At 47.5% G+C, this 14,923-nt stretch overlaps 2 pseudogenes; both read right to left on the bottom strand.

Moving 5' to 3' along the window:
* Nucleotides 1-7,958: 7,958 nt before the first annotated feature.
* On the bottom strand, nucleotides 7,959-8,405 carry LOC126026308 (DNA-directed RNA polymerase II subunit RPB7-like; annotated as a pseudogene).
* Nucleotides 8,406-10,319: 1,914 nt separating this feature from the next.
* Nucleotides 10,320-10,835, bottom strand: LOC126025564 (DNA-directed RNA polymerase II subunit RPB7-like; annotated as a pseudogene).
* Between the last annotated feature and the right edge of the window lie 4,088 nt (nucleotides 10,836-14,923).

Raw genomic sequence — 14,923 nt, 5'->3', positions numbered from 1 at the left:
GGCCTTTGTTAAAAAATCTCTGGATGCCACTGTAACAGAATTAAATTTTTCTCCCTTTAATATCAACATTGGCAATTTTGAAATGCAATTTCTGGATTTAAAAACAAAGAACTATGGAGCTCGAAATTTGAACGTCTTTGTGCTAATTTTGAAAGATTGGAGAAACGCAAATGTGAACTTAGTTCACAGCACAAGTGATCTGCTTTGAAAGACCCAGAGAAAGAAGATATGTTGATTTTTAACACCTGAAATAGTATTCCTGACTCATATAATCCACTAAAAAAGCTAGCGTTTGCTGTTCTTTCCTTGTTCGGGTCTATATATTCATTCGAACAATCATTTTCAAGCATGAATCTTATCAAGAGTAAATTGAGAAATCATCTCATCAATGAGAACGTAGAATCGTGCCTAAAATTAAAAACAACAACATACAAACCTGACTTACTCAAACTATCCAAGGAAATGCAAGGCCAATGTTCACATTAGTGTTTGTGACTTTGTCAGTCATTGTCAGGATGTGATTTTCTCTACATTGTAAGGCAAATTTTACAGAATTTAACATTATCGATAAATAATATCATTCTAAAGTTTTTGTTTTATTACTGTGTTATTTGTATCTTCCCAACCTATGTGGATATTTGCAATGCAGAATATTCTCAATTAAAACTATTGAAACTATCTATAAACAGTGTACCATCCAATGTATTCTTGGTTTTATATATGTGGCTCTCAGAGCCGGAGAGATAGCATGAAGGTAATGCATTTGTTTGCCTCTCATGCAGAAGGTCGACGGTTCGAATCCCAGCATCCCATATTGTCCCCCAAGACTGCCAGGAGCTATTTCTGAGCATAGAGCCTGGAGTAACCCCTGAGTGCTGCCAAAAAAAAAGTGGCTCTCAAACTAAATTTCAGTCGTGGTTTTGTCGAGATTTGGCTCATTTGAAATAAAAGGTTGCGGACCACTGTCCTAGGGTTTCAGGCCCTTTTCAATTTCTCTTGGTGGCACCGTGTCCAGTTTGAAGGTGACTAGGGACTTGGGTCCCATCTTTTCTGGGGTTCTGGCCCATTCTTGGACTTTGTAGTGCCCCATGCTTTAACTCCATCCCTGGGCAAATGCTTTCCTTTGAGGGGGCACTTCTTTTTTTTATAATTATCTTTATTTAAACACCGTGATTACAAATGTGATTATAGTTGTATGATTACAGTCATGTAAAGAACACCCCCTTCACCAGTGCAACATTCCAAACACAATTTCCCAGATCTCCCTCCTCCCCACCTGGGGCACTTCTTTTGGGGCTCAGGATCAAAGCAGGATTAGCCCAGAAAATCTAATCCAAACGACGTTCTTAGACCCCTAGAAGACAATTTTGTCGAGTTCATACCCAGCTTGGTCTCTAGAGCCTTTCCATTTTCAGCTGGTTTCTCATCTCATTCTCATTTCATGGTGTCAGCCAGGGCTCTCTGAGTCCTGTGTGACCCAGATCTCTTGCTAGTGGACTTTGCAAAGGTGCTAAGCCTAGAGCCTGAGTGTTAATCCAACAGGGAAGGCACTTGCCATGCCTGGGGGTGACTTGGATTCAATCTGAGGCACTGCTCTGTTCCCCTGCAACTCCAGGAGAGATCCTGTGTGCAGAGCCAAGAGTAAACCCTGGGCATCGCTGAGTGTGGCACCCGGAACAAAGTACCAAACAAATAAAACCATAGTGCTCTATTTCTTCGAGTTAAGAAGAGAATTTGAGTTGGGAAGGTGTGGAAGTCTGAAGGAGACAGTCTGGAGGACGAATGGGAGAGAATGGGAGAGAATAAAGGTTCATGAGCCACAAAGGAATGACCGGGACACTCTCTGCTCTCATTTCACAAGCCAGCTGGACACTCAGGCCTCCATAGTTGTGTCCATAATCAGGGCCTGAGATAAAGGCCAGAGACCCTTGGGGGGATGGGTTGCCTTGCAGCATCCCAGATTCTCAGGTGAAGGGAGGTACCTTTGGAGGAACAGGAGTCAGCAGGGGTGCAGAGCTCAGAGCCCCACACAGCAGACATTGTAGCTGGGCTGCCCTGGGGTGGGGAGATGCCTTGGGCTGTGAATTCCCACTTTTGTTAGGAACTGAGGCCAGGACAGGGGAGGACAGCTGGAGTGGGGAGACCATGACCAGAATATTCCTTGAGATTTAGGGATCTGGGAGGCTTTGGGAACAACCTGCCAACCTGCTGGCTTCCTGAAACTAACCTTTGTACATCTCTATTTAGACACTTGGAGCCCAGACCATGCCTGCAGTGACAACCCAGAGAAACCACCTTGCTGGGGAAAGTGCCTCCATGGTGAATATTTGTAAAACGACACCCAAAGTTAATGGGCTCAATTCTGGGGGACCAAAGACACCAGGGCCTCTGTGGAGGGTGGAAAAAGAGTGCTGCAGAGAGGCTAAGGCAGAATCCCAAGGTGGCAGGGAAGAGTCCGAAGTTCAGAGACAGTGAGCCATTCCTTCTCTCTGGGTGCAATGGGGAATGTGAAAAGTTCTTCAGCCTAGACCCTGGTTATCCAGGCTCAGGGAGATAAATGTGGGATGGAGACCAGGGAGGAGGGAGGAGAACGCCAAGGAAATGACCACAAGTATTTTCCGCTGGGAGGGACCAAGCGAGGGAGCCCAGGACAATGGGGTAAGCACGAGGGGTCAACACTGCCCCCCTTTCATTCCAGCCCAGCCCAGATCTTCATCCACAAGGAGCGACACCATCAGCTCCTCTGTCACACGTAGCATTAAGTGCTCCTGACAAGTGCTCCTAATTTTTACACACGACACACAGACCTGCAGAACCCCATCTCCAACTCCTTCACAGCCAAAGCTGGGGCCCCCACTTGGGAAAGCACTTTTAAAGGAACCTAGATCCCTGGTTGAGGTGGAGGCCAAACCTCTCAACACAGAGATAGCGCAGACACCCCTGAACCTTCCCTCCCTCCTCTTGATAGGTTCCTGCCCCACGCTGACCTGCAACCAGGGATTACAGCCAGTATTGAGCAATGCCTTTGGCAGGAACTGGCATGCTAGTATGGCAGGAAAGGGGTTGGCTTGCATAGGACTGACCTGGCTTTCAGCCAGGGCATCCCACCTGGTCCCTCAGGCCAAAATGGTGCTGTCCCTGCCCAGGTACACTATTGCAATCCCTAACCTGATTTGGGGCACTTTCTAGTATTCCTCTTGGGCTTGTACATGTCTCAGCTCTTCTCCTCCCCTCCAGGTCCCTGTCACCACAGACAGAACTACCAGAGGCACGCAGACAATGAAGGTGGTGAGGGAGGACCAGCAAGTTGAACATGTGAGACATGGGAGAAGATGTGTTGAGGGGTGGTGACAGAAGGCACCCCCAGAAGTCCAGAATGGGGGGGGCTGATGTGAGACCATTCTTGCAGCTGAAAAGGCAGCTGGCCCTGGCGCAGCTCTTAAGAGACAGCTGGAAACGGCAGGCCCAGAGACAAGACATCTCAAAACAACTCAGCCAGGCCGTTCGAGAGGTAGGCTTTGACTTTGGTATCAATTGACCCTGCTCTACCAACATACCATGCCATGCCAGAGCAAATTTGTGGTGTGAAGAGAGAGCCCCCCGGCCATGCCTTCCACATGGGCCCCTTCCATGGTTTCATGGTTTCAGTTGTGCCACAGCCAAGAGTGCTCAGGTTGGACACCAGAGGTGCTCTTTAGGTCCTAGTGTTATGATGGGGATTCAGCCAGGGCTATGCTTTTCTCGAACCCTTTCCCCTTCCCCGTGCTATCATTTTGCCACCCAATCCTATCATCCTTCCCCTGTTTTTGGCAGTGCGACAGGTTAACAGCAGAGTATGAAGAAGCCATGAAGACAATTCAGACATGGCAGACAGCACATGCTCGGTCTTTGAGTGAGTTTCGGGACTGCCACCATGTGTGCTCAGGGGTTTCAAGCCTGTGACAAGGGAAGGGCCAGGCATGGGACCTGTAGAATGCCATGGGAGGTGGCACTGGGGATGGGGCCTTAAACCCAGGGAGAAAGGTTGGAGCAGCAGACGGGCGAGTCTTGCCTTCTCTGTACCTCAGTATCAGCCTCTGCCGGGCTGCAGGTGGGGCTTGAGGGCCAATGCACAGTCCCTGAGATTTTCCCAGCATAACAATGCAGAGAAATCTGAGCCCTGGGAGAGGGAAACCTATGTTTTGTTTTTTTCCCTGTCACTTGCGTCCCCTCCCAGCACTGTCAGAGGGCGTGGGATTAACCCACCCAAGGGTAGCTTCTTCTTGGTATGAGGCCTAGAGCATTAGGGGGTGTGAAAAGTCATGGCTTCCCCAAGAGAGGTGGACTGGATTCAGAGTTGGGACTCCAGACTAGGAAAGCTGGGAGACTTCGGGGGCCTCGACTCTCTGCTCCCTCTCTCAGTGACACCACCTTGGATGCGTGCTCTGGAGGAAGAAGTGCAGGCAGAGGCTGACACTTTCCAGCAGGCACCGGTGAGTCTTGCCCCAGTCCCGTTCAGGTCCAGAGGAAGGGAACTTGAGCCACTTCAACCTGGAACTGGGGCAGCGCCTCCTGCTGTGGGCTGTGGAGGCTGAAATATCCCCTTGACCAGCATGCCTAGGCATGAGCTGCCCAGCTGACACTACTCCACTGGTTTCGTCCCCGTGCTCTGTGGCCTGACAGCACAGTAGGAGTCCCAGGAACAGCTCCAGGACAGAACTGTGCAACCAGACGATGGTCCTCCTGGACATCTATGCCAAGGCCCCTGGACCTAGCTTGGGGTCAGATTCTTTGCTCCTCTAGCCTTGTCTTTCTGTCTGTCAAGGGGACTCAAAGACTCAAGGAAGGCCCCTGGGGCTGCCAAAAGCCACCATGTCTAGCCGGAGGCCTCCCAGTCTGGATTGAAAGCAGCACAGACTCAGCCACTATCTGCAGAGCCGAGGTTTCTGGGAAGTGGGAGGCTGCCAGGAAAGAGTCAGGAAAGAGGAGGAGCAGGCATTTTTTTTTTCCGGTCACACCTGGCAGCGCTCAGGGTTTCCTCCTGGCTCTAGGCTCAGAAATCGCTCCTGACAGGCTCAGGGGATGCTATGGGAGCCAGGAATCGAACCACTGACCTTCTGCAAGCAAGGCAAACGCCTTACCGCCATGCTCTCTCTCTGGCCCCAGGAGCATTCACTCTTACACTCTTCCTACTCGGTCCTACTCTGTGCCCCTCTTTTCTCGACTGGTCTGGCCTCCCCTGCCAACTGGCCTCACCCCCAGCATCATTCCCACAGGCCCATGATGCATCCCTGCCTCAGCAGTGGCATCACGGCCGTGGCCGTGTCCTGAAGTACGTGGAGGCCTTCAGGCAACACCGGGTGGTCTACCAGCACTTGGCTGGAGAGAAAAAAGAACTGGAAAATATCGTTCAGATACAAAGTGAGCTCCTGGCCCTGCTCCGGCTGGAGAAAAGCCACGACGAGGTAGAGGTGGAGAAAGTCCTTTTGGACCTGAGGGAGATGCTGGAGAGAGAGTGGGGGGAAGAGGGGTGGAGAGGAAAAGAGAGATGAAGGGAGAGGGAGAGAGGGAGGGAGAGACAGACAGACAGGGCTAGGGCTCTTGGCAAGGTGGCCTGGGACCACCCCTTTCAACCTTTCTGCCTCCTGATGCTTCTTGCCTCTTTAGAAACACAACCAAGCGCTGGCCATGGAGGAGGAGGAGCTGTGGGCACAGCTGGCCAAGCTGCAGTAGACATGGCAGGAGTGTGAGTGGAGGGCCCAGGGGTGAGAAGCCGCCTTTGGAGAGTTAGGAGACAGGGCTCCCCAGAGAGACGGTGCCTAAGTCCCTACCCAGGCCCCACTACTTCTCTAGGGTGTCTGAGACCCTGGTGGTCCTCCCCACAACAAGAGAAGTGGCAGGAGTGGTGCAAGTAGAGCAGGAGGGCTCAGAAGCGGTCAGCCAGGACTTGGCCCAGAATGTAGAGGAGGAGAGGAAGACCGAGGTGGCAGCACAGACAGTGAGTCTGCAGGAGAAACAGCCCCCCCCACCGGACTCTGCCCATCAGACTAGTGCGTGAAGAGACCTCAGTTAGCTTGGCACTCTGGAGGGACCAGGAGGGGAGGGATGGCTTCCCTGAGGGCACCGCACAAGTACAACGCACTCTACCTCTTGCACATAGATGCCAACAACACCTGGTGCCGAGGCAGAGCCAGAAGAAAAACCCTGCACCTATCGCCCAGCCTCCGAGGTCAGCACGCCTCTGGGAGCTTCCCACCCTGGGATGGCGGGCCACACCGAAGCCCGGCACATGCCGCTGGCCTCGAAATGGGCCACAGGACAAGGCTGGGCTGCATTCACCAAGCTCTACAGCCCGAATGGTCCCTCCCCCATTGAGGTCTCCCCCATCTAACCCCACCCTGTCCTTCCTGCCCTCCTGATCCCCACCCTTTCCCACCCCCACCTTCCTCTTCTTTTCCTCCTTCCTCCCCTCCATCTCCCTTCTGGTCCAAGAAGGAACACCACAGCTCCTGGAGCACCACCCAAACAAAGGAGCACAGAATGAGACCCACACCACATTGCTGGGCCTCCTTGGCTGCTTGATTGCAGGCCACCAAGAGCCCCCTCAACACCGGGAGGCAACAGGGACATTTTCTTAAAAAATGCCCACAATTCTTTGCATACCCCCCTGCGAGGGTTCCATATGGCGCTGTCCTCCACGCCCAGCGTAACTGAAGGGGAAATTTCCCAATGTTTAGTGCCCTCGGTGTCCTGCCATGAAAGGATGATATCCTCAAACTCCTTATGAAGAACAGCTGGGAGAAGCTTCTGCTGGCAGCTCGGGCCCTGTGGCCACTGAAAACCTAGCTCATGTCCCACTAGGGTACTTGGGGGGAAAATATCAAAGAAAACTCATCTGTTTCCAGTGTCATCTCAGCCAGGAAGACTGGCTGTCTTTAAGTTGGCTGCTGCCACTGGAGCCTCTCCGACCACTGGCTGCTTCCCTCAACAAATGCAGTCAGCTTTTTGGGAGCCAAGACTTTGATTGATTCCTTGCCCCAGGGCCGACTACCAGCCCCTCACAGAGGTATCTGACGTTCAGTGGCCAATGATGGCTCTGTGAAACACTCTTCTATGCACTGTGTAGACATTGCTGTGCCTTTCAACAATAAAGCGGCTTACTCCCTGGGGCTCAGATGGTGGATGCTGGCCCGGGAAGGTTGGAAGATTGGGGTGTGAGCTCAGCCTGCCCCAGGAGACTGATCTGCAGTTCCTATGGCTCCGGCCACCGGAATGGTCTTAGCCTGTTTATAGGCTGAATAGAAATCACATGGATAAAACATGTGAGTTTCTGTTTAAATAAAGATATTATTTATTAAAAAGAAGACTTTTACCCCAGTTTATTACTTTTCTCTTCTTCAAACAAAACCACGTAATTTGAACTAGCTAGTCCTGCCTCCCAGTTAGAGGGGTAAAAAGGGAGGCACCAAGACCGAACAGGTGCAAGACTACTAAGTAGTAGGCTAGGTACAGAGGGGACCACATATTCTAGCAGCCCTGGGGGAGAGGGAAGAGGATATGGCAGGTAGGACAAAAACGGAGGTGTAGGGAGGACAAATTGGTGATGGGAATCCCCCCTGATTTTATGTAAATATGTACCTAAAATATTATTGTCAACAATATGTAAGCCACTATGATCAAAATAAAAATTATATTAAAAAAAAGAAGACAAACATTTAATGAGAAACCAAAATCTTTTATAGTGGAAGACACTGTTTTAAAAAAAGAAAAAAAGAAAAGAAAAAAAAGATAAAACATCTGGGTGTGTGAAGATACTAGAAGGACCAGGTGCTTTTCTGGGGCCAATAGAACCATCCTGGCTCTCTCACAGGCCCCAAAATAAATAACTAAACAACAAGGAATATGTGACAGCCACACTTTGAAGATAAGGACCAAGTGGGGCCCTGGTGCTCAGCTCACAAGTCCCAAGTAAATGTCCATCAGAGAGACGACCGGGTGCCCACGGTCTTCAGCCGCTGAATCATGATGTCCTCATCCCTAGTCTCATAACAAGTAGGATTGGAATTAGGATCAAACTCCATCTAACGGGATGGAATGTCGAGAGATGAAGCAGGACATGGGGCCAATTTCAGTGAAGACTCTGACCTTGTTAACCTGGGTGAGGATGGCATCCACAACTTCCCCTTTAAAGGGCCAGAAAACAAGGCCTTGTACTTGCCTGGAGACAGGACAAACCCTTGGCCTAGCTGGATCACACCAGCACCTATGTTGTTGAAGGGAGTGTCGGAGATCACAAAGCCATACTTGCCCGTGCAGATGCCCTCCACTTTGGTGAAAAGCTTCTGCTTCAAGGTGTTGGGCAGGTTGGGGCCGAAGTAGCACGGGTGCAGCAGGATCTCGTGTTCCAAGGAGATGTGCTAGAACATTTTTGCAAAGGTCCCAGCAAGGCCCCTGAGTCTGTCTCATAACTTGTCTCTATAGGCTGAAGAGAAACCACATGGAAAGAACATGTGAGTTTTTTTTTAAATAAAGATATTATTTATTAGAATTAAAAAGATAGATCCAGGAAGCTGAGCAGAAAGCAGTGTAGCAGTCATCTTAGTACAGTTAGCCTCATGGAGCAAGAAATCTTCCAAATATATCCCTATAATTCAAACCACAGGGTGTCAGCCTGCAGATTATAGTACCACCTGGCATCATGTAAAGAGAAAAGCCCAAACATAGCAAAAAAAAGATGACCAGCTGCAAATACAATGCTTGTCATGTGGTACCAATCAAAAGACTCAAGGAGCATGAGGCCACCTGTGCCAATAAAAGTGCTGTAGATGATGAACCATTTAATCTGCTAAAGATAATTTCACCAACTTCTGAGTCAAATGCAAAATCTATTGATGCTAATCAGATCCCTGATGCGGATACATGGAACATAGATACCATGCATCATTCTTCATTTGTTCTGAAAACATTTGCTCCACAATACTGGTTTGTAAAAGTGACTCAAGAGAAATAAAGACTCTTCCGTTTCCTAACAATCAAACCTGAAGGTAAGGTCAGAAAAACTGATGGAAATTTTGTGGATTAAAGAGCCAGCAGACAATCGATTCTGTCTTTTTTAAATGTTAGTGAAGTTGAAGCTTTTTTATATTAAAACTATTTTAAAGATTATTTTTCCCTATTCAAAAAAAGAAGATAAACATTTAATGAGAAACCAAAATCTTTCATAGTGAAGACACAGCTTTAAAAAAAGAAAGAAAGAAAGAAAGAAAGAAAGAGAAAGAAAGAAAGAAAGAAAGAAAGAAAGAAAGAAAGAAAGAAAGAAAGAAAGAAAGAAAGAAAGAAAGAAAGAAAGAAAGAAAGAAAGATAGAAAGAAAGAAAGGAAAGAAAGAAAGAAAGAAGAGAAAGAAAGAAAGAAAGAAAGAAAGAAAGGAAAGAAAGAAAGAAAGAAAGAAAGAAAGAAAGAAAGAAAGAAAGAAATAGAAAAAGAAAGAAAAAGAAAGAAAGAAAGAAAGAAAGAAAGATAGAAAAAAGAAAGAAAGAAGAAAGAAAGAAAGAAGAAAAGAAAAGAAAGAAAAAGAAAAGAAAAGAAAGAAAGAAAAAGAAAGAAAGAAAGAAAGAAAGAAAGGAAAGAAAGAAAGAAAGAAAGAAAGAAAGAAAGAAAGAAAGAAAGAAAGAAAGAAAGAAAGAAAGAAAGAAAGAAAAGAAAGAAAGAAAGAAAGAAAGAAAGAAAGAAAGAAGAAAGAAAGAAAGAAAGAAAGAAAGAAAGAAAGAAAGAAAGAAAGAAAGAAAGAAAGAAAGAAAGAAAGAAAGAAAGAAATAAAGAAAGAAAGAAAGAAAGAAAGAAAGAAAGAAAGAAAGAAAGAAAGAAAGAAAGAAAGAAAGAAAGAAAGAAAGGAAAGAAAGAAAGAAAGAAAAGAAAGAAAGAAAGAAAGAAAGAAAGAAAGAAATAAAGAAAGAAGAAAGAAGAAAGAAAGAAAGAAAGAAAGAAAGAAAGAAAGAAAGAAAGAAAGAAAGAAAGAAAAAGAAAAGAAAGGAAAGAGAAAGAAAGAAAGAAAGAAAGAAAGAAAGAAAGAAAGAAAGAAAGAAAGAAAGAAAGAAAGAAAGAAAGAAAGAAAGAAAGAAAGAAAGAAAGAAAGAAAGAAAGAAAGAAAGAGAAAGAAAGAAAGAAAGAAAGAAAGAAAAAGAAAAAACATCTTGGTCTGTGAAGATACAAGAGAGACCAGGTGCTATTCTGGGGCCAATAGAAACCTTCCTGGCTCTCCCACAGGCCCCAAACAAAATCTCTGAACAACAAGAAAGGCGTGACAGCCACCAAGATAAGGACCAAGTGGGTCCCTGGCGCTCAGCTCACAAGCCCCAAGTAAGTGTCCATCAGAGAGATGATCACAAAAATGTCATTCTTGTCCAAGTGGGTGCCCATGCTCTTCAGCCAAATGTCATCTTCCTGCTGAATCATGATGTCCTCATCCTAGTCTTGTAACACGGAGGATTGGAATTAGGATCAAACTCCATCTCTGACTGGATGGAATGTCGAGAGATGAAGCAGGACATAGGCCAATTTCAGTGAAGACTCTGACCTTGTTAATCTGGGTGAGGATGGCATCCACAACTTCCCCTTTAAAGGGCCGGAAAACAACGCCTTGTACTTGCCTGGAGACAAGACAAAGCCTCGGCCTGGCTGGATCACACCAGCACCGATGTTGTTGAAGGGAGTGTAGGAGATCACAAAGCCATACTTGCCCGTGCAGATGCTCTCCACTTCGGTGAAAAGCTTCTGCTTCAAGGTGTTGCGCAGGTTGGGGCCGAAGTAGCGCGGGTGCAGCAGGATCTCGTGTTCCAAGGAGATGTGCTAGAACATTTTTGTAAAGGTCCCAGCAAGGCCCCTGGGTCTGTCCCATAATCTGTCTTTATAGACTCAATAGAAATCACGTGGATGTTAATGTCTAAAAAAAAAAAAAAAAATGCCCAAGAATTATGAAGAACCGTGCCATTTGAACCGGGAGACAAGTGTCCCCCACAAGCTACAGATTATTCGGGGGACAGAAATTGTCCCCAAATTGCATGCCAAACCAGAGACAGAAATATTTCCTGAACTGAACTTTATATCAAGGACAGGAAGTCCCCCTATGGTGGCTTTCTAATGAGGGGACAACAGTGTCCCAACAAGCTGCTCATTATATTGGGGGACAGAAAGTGTCCCCCAAAATGCATGCCAAACTAGAGGTAGAAATGCTTCCTAAAGTGAACTTTATCTGGGGGACAGTAATGTCCCCCTATGTTGAATTCTTAATCAGGGGACAACAGTGTCCCCACAAGCTGCACATTATATCGGGGGGCAGAAAGTGTCCCCCAAAATGCATGCCAAACCAGAGGCAGAAATGCTTCCTAAAAACTTTATCTGGGGGACAGTAATGTCCCCTATGGTGGATTCCTAATCAGGGGACAACAGTGTCCCTCAAGCTGCACATTATATCGGGGGACAGAAAGTGTCCCCCAAAGCAAACAGGAAAGCAGGAGCAGAAGTACCTTAACTGAGCTTTATCTGGGGGACAGTAATGTCCCTCATTGGTGGCAGTTGAATTGGGGGACAACAGTGCCCCCATAAATTACAGCTTATATCGGGGGACAAGAAGTGTCCCTCAAAGTGCACACTAAACCAGGGGCAGCAAATCTCCCAAACTGAGCTTTATCTGGGGGACATTAATGTCCCCCAATGGTGGCTTCCTAATCAGGGGACAACTGTTTCCCCAAAGCAGCACCTTAGATTGGGGGACAGAAAGTGTCCCCCAGACCACACACTGAACCATGGGGCTGAAAACGCTTTCCAAGGGAGTATTTATCTGGGGGACAGTATGTCCTCCACGGGTGGCATATGAATTGGGGTGCAATAGTGTCCCCCAAAAGCAGCACCTTAAATAGGGGACAGATAGTGTCCCCCAAACTGGGCACTGACACAGGGGGCAGAAATATCTCCCCAACTGAGCATATTATCTAGGGGACAGTGGATCAGGGACGACAAAAATGTCCCCCTATTTAGCATTTTGGACTCCACATTTCCATTTACTGCTCCATTTGGATAATGGGAAACGCCCAGGGAGTAGCAGGGTGTGGGCTGTGCTGGAGGTTGGCCAGGCATGCCCTCTCAGATTGTACTTCAGATGTGTCCAGAGGCCCAAGGAAGAGACGCCTTTGACAAATGCAGGCCTGCCTACATGAGGTCCGGTGCTTTCTCTGGCACCAAATGGAGTCACTGAAAAGCACACCAAATGAGAAATCTAGCAGACCTCTCTTCAGGCCCTGAGACTCAGTGAAACACTTCAGAGGGGTGCCTGAAGGAACTCAGTTCTTTAAGGAAACCCTTGTAAGAGAGGATCTTATGTGCAGAATCAGACACTGTGGGCAAACATGCCAATCTCTTGACACCTCCAAAACCTGGCCACACTCAACCCTTAACTGAAGGAGCTTCCAAAGCCAAACAAAAGTCAGAACTGCCACAGCACACATCGCGTGTTCCTGGGAGACACCATGGCAGCATCACTGCTACAGTTGGATCTGCTTCTGATTCCAGCATTCTTTGCAATGACTGGGGCATCCTGATCATTGGAGGCAGAGAGGAAGGAGAAGATATTCTCTGACATGCTCTGTCCTATTTTCTTCCTTGTTCAAATAAATGTCTATGAATCTGCACCAGGCTATGTGCGTGTGTGTCACTGAACAGGGCACAAAGCTCTTTTGCCAGTGCAAAAGTGTGCTTCTGGATTGTGGGGAATTTGTCTTAGAGGCCTCTCCATGTCCAAGATACCACCTGCACCCCCAGATGAGGCCTGACAGTGGGGCCTAGAAAAGTCCCCACTATTGGTTAACAGTCTCACCAACTGCCGAGTGTCACAGGAGGGAGAGTCGGGCGATAGCAGCCCTGAACTTGCCCCTGTTCCTTTGTGCCCTTCTGCGGAATCCACCAGGACAATCCATACCTGCCCGCCATCCTGGCTGTATGTTGCTGACCCTCTTGTGTCTAGATGAGGACTTGCATATATACATATATTTATATTTATATATAAATTATTTATATTATATATTTATATTATTTATTTTTATTAGTATAATATAAATATATTGTAAATTATAGTATATGCATAAATATATCTATTTATATTTATATATGTGCAAGTCCTCATATATATATATATATATATATATATATATATATATATAGGATCTACCCTAACCCCAGCACTGGGCCCCATTAATGAAGCCCTTCAATTCCCACTGAGCACTCCATACAACCCAAACAAGTTGGCACACTTGTTTGCCATCGTTCCAAAATGCCTCTGATTCTCAGCCATGTGCCTGATCAGTGGACCAGTGACCAAGATGCAGGTGCATAACAGACGCTGTGCACAGAGCTGGGAGGACGGGGATGAATGGGGTTGGGCACTCTCCTCATTCGTGTGTGGATACACACATGAAGAGGGCGATATGGCATATTTAGGTACCTTGTCATCAGGCTACAGGATGCCCCTAGGGCAGCACAGTGGTGTTGAGTCCCCAGTTCTACAAGTGAGCATCGAAAACAAATCAGATCAACAAACCGAAAGAAGGCGCGAGCTTCCCCAACACCACACTTGGGTGGCCAGCTAAGCATGAGGATTCTCCAAGTCACAGGGAAATAAGGACAGGATCTTGAGGCTGAGGACTTGCTTCGGAGTCATGGAAGAGCCATCCTAGGGGTCTCAGGAAGGGCAGACAGGTGAAAGGGGCAAGGGGCTCTAAGGTCCAGTAGACTTGCTGCCAGCAGTGGGAGGAATCAGAGATAGAGAAGGGGAGAATACACAAAAAGGGACACAGTGGAAGCTTCTGGGACAGGAGCAGGAGGACATATGGAGGGAGTAGACAAGAGGGGAGGTCCTGGGAAGGTTCTGGAAAGGAGAGAAAGGAGAGGGGCCATGGGGCTTGGACACTCTTCTCCCTCGCATACTGGCCCCTCATTCAACCAGCAGGCCTCCCTGGCCTACAGCCCTGCTCTGCTTCATCTGCCAGCACTCTTCTCCCTTTGTGCCCTCCTACCCAGGCCTAGGTAGATGATGCTTGGGTGCCATTTGAAAGGACAGAGTCAGGGGAGAGAAGATACTGTTTGAACCCGGAGGGCTTAGCTAGGAGGATGGCTGGAGATGGTGGGAGCATGCGAGACCCCTCAGACTGCAGGAAGCTGGGCCTCCTCACCAGGCAGCTTGAGCATGTGGGCTCGGCCTGATGGGTCAGCAGCTGGGCACTAGTAGCCACAGGCTCTATGACTGAGAAGGGAGCTTCTGATGGTTGGGAGCCTCTGGTCACTAGGTGAGGCTCTGTCCTTCCTGCTGGGGAAGAGAAGGCATCAGTGCTGGGCCAGGGGCTGGTGGCCTGCTGAGCCCAGCCATGAAATGGAGTAAGTGATTCAGCTTGCATAGTAGATTGTTCCCAGGCATAACAACTGCCTCTTTATGCTCATGACCAAGTTGTTCAAGATTTGCTGCAGCAATTACAAGCTCTTCTACAAAAATATTCTGAGCCAATATTTAGTATTCACATAAGAGCCCACTCTAGACTCCCAAGGCCTATGGCTTTCGGGAATAAAACTGTTGATTGTTTGGTCATGTCAATATTTAAGTCACCTGCAGAAGAACATGCAGCCCTTCATACAAATGCCTGTCATTTACATGTCAACTATCATATTCTATGAAAACAAGCCAGACAAGTAGTTGATACGTGTACCATTTGTGCACCTTTGAATAAAAGAACACATGTAGCTGGGGCCAACCCCCAAAGATTACAAACTAGTGAATTGAGGCAAATGGATATTACATATGTTGACTTCCCCTTCCCCAAAAAAACTTATGTTCATGTGATGGTACATACATATTCTCATTTTATATGGGGAGTTCCAGTGACTTCATAACGAGCTAAACA

Source organism: Suncus etruscus, chromosome 13 (genome assembly GCF_024139225.1).
Source record: "Suncus etruscus isolate mSunEtr1 chromosome 13, mSunEtr1.pri.cur, whole genome shotgun sequence".
Taxonomy (NCBI): domain Eukaryota; kingdom Metazoa; phylum Chordata; class Mammalia; order Eulipotyphla; family Soricidae; genus Suncus; species Suncus etruscus.
This window is presented reverse-complemented; position numbering and strand designations above follow the sequence as displayed.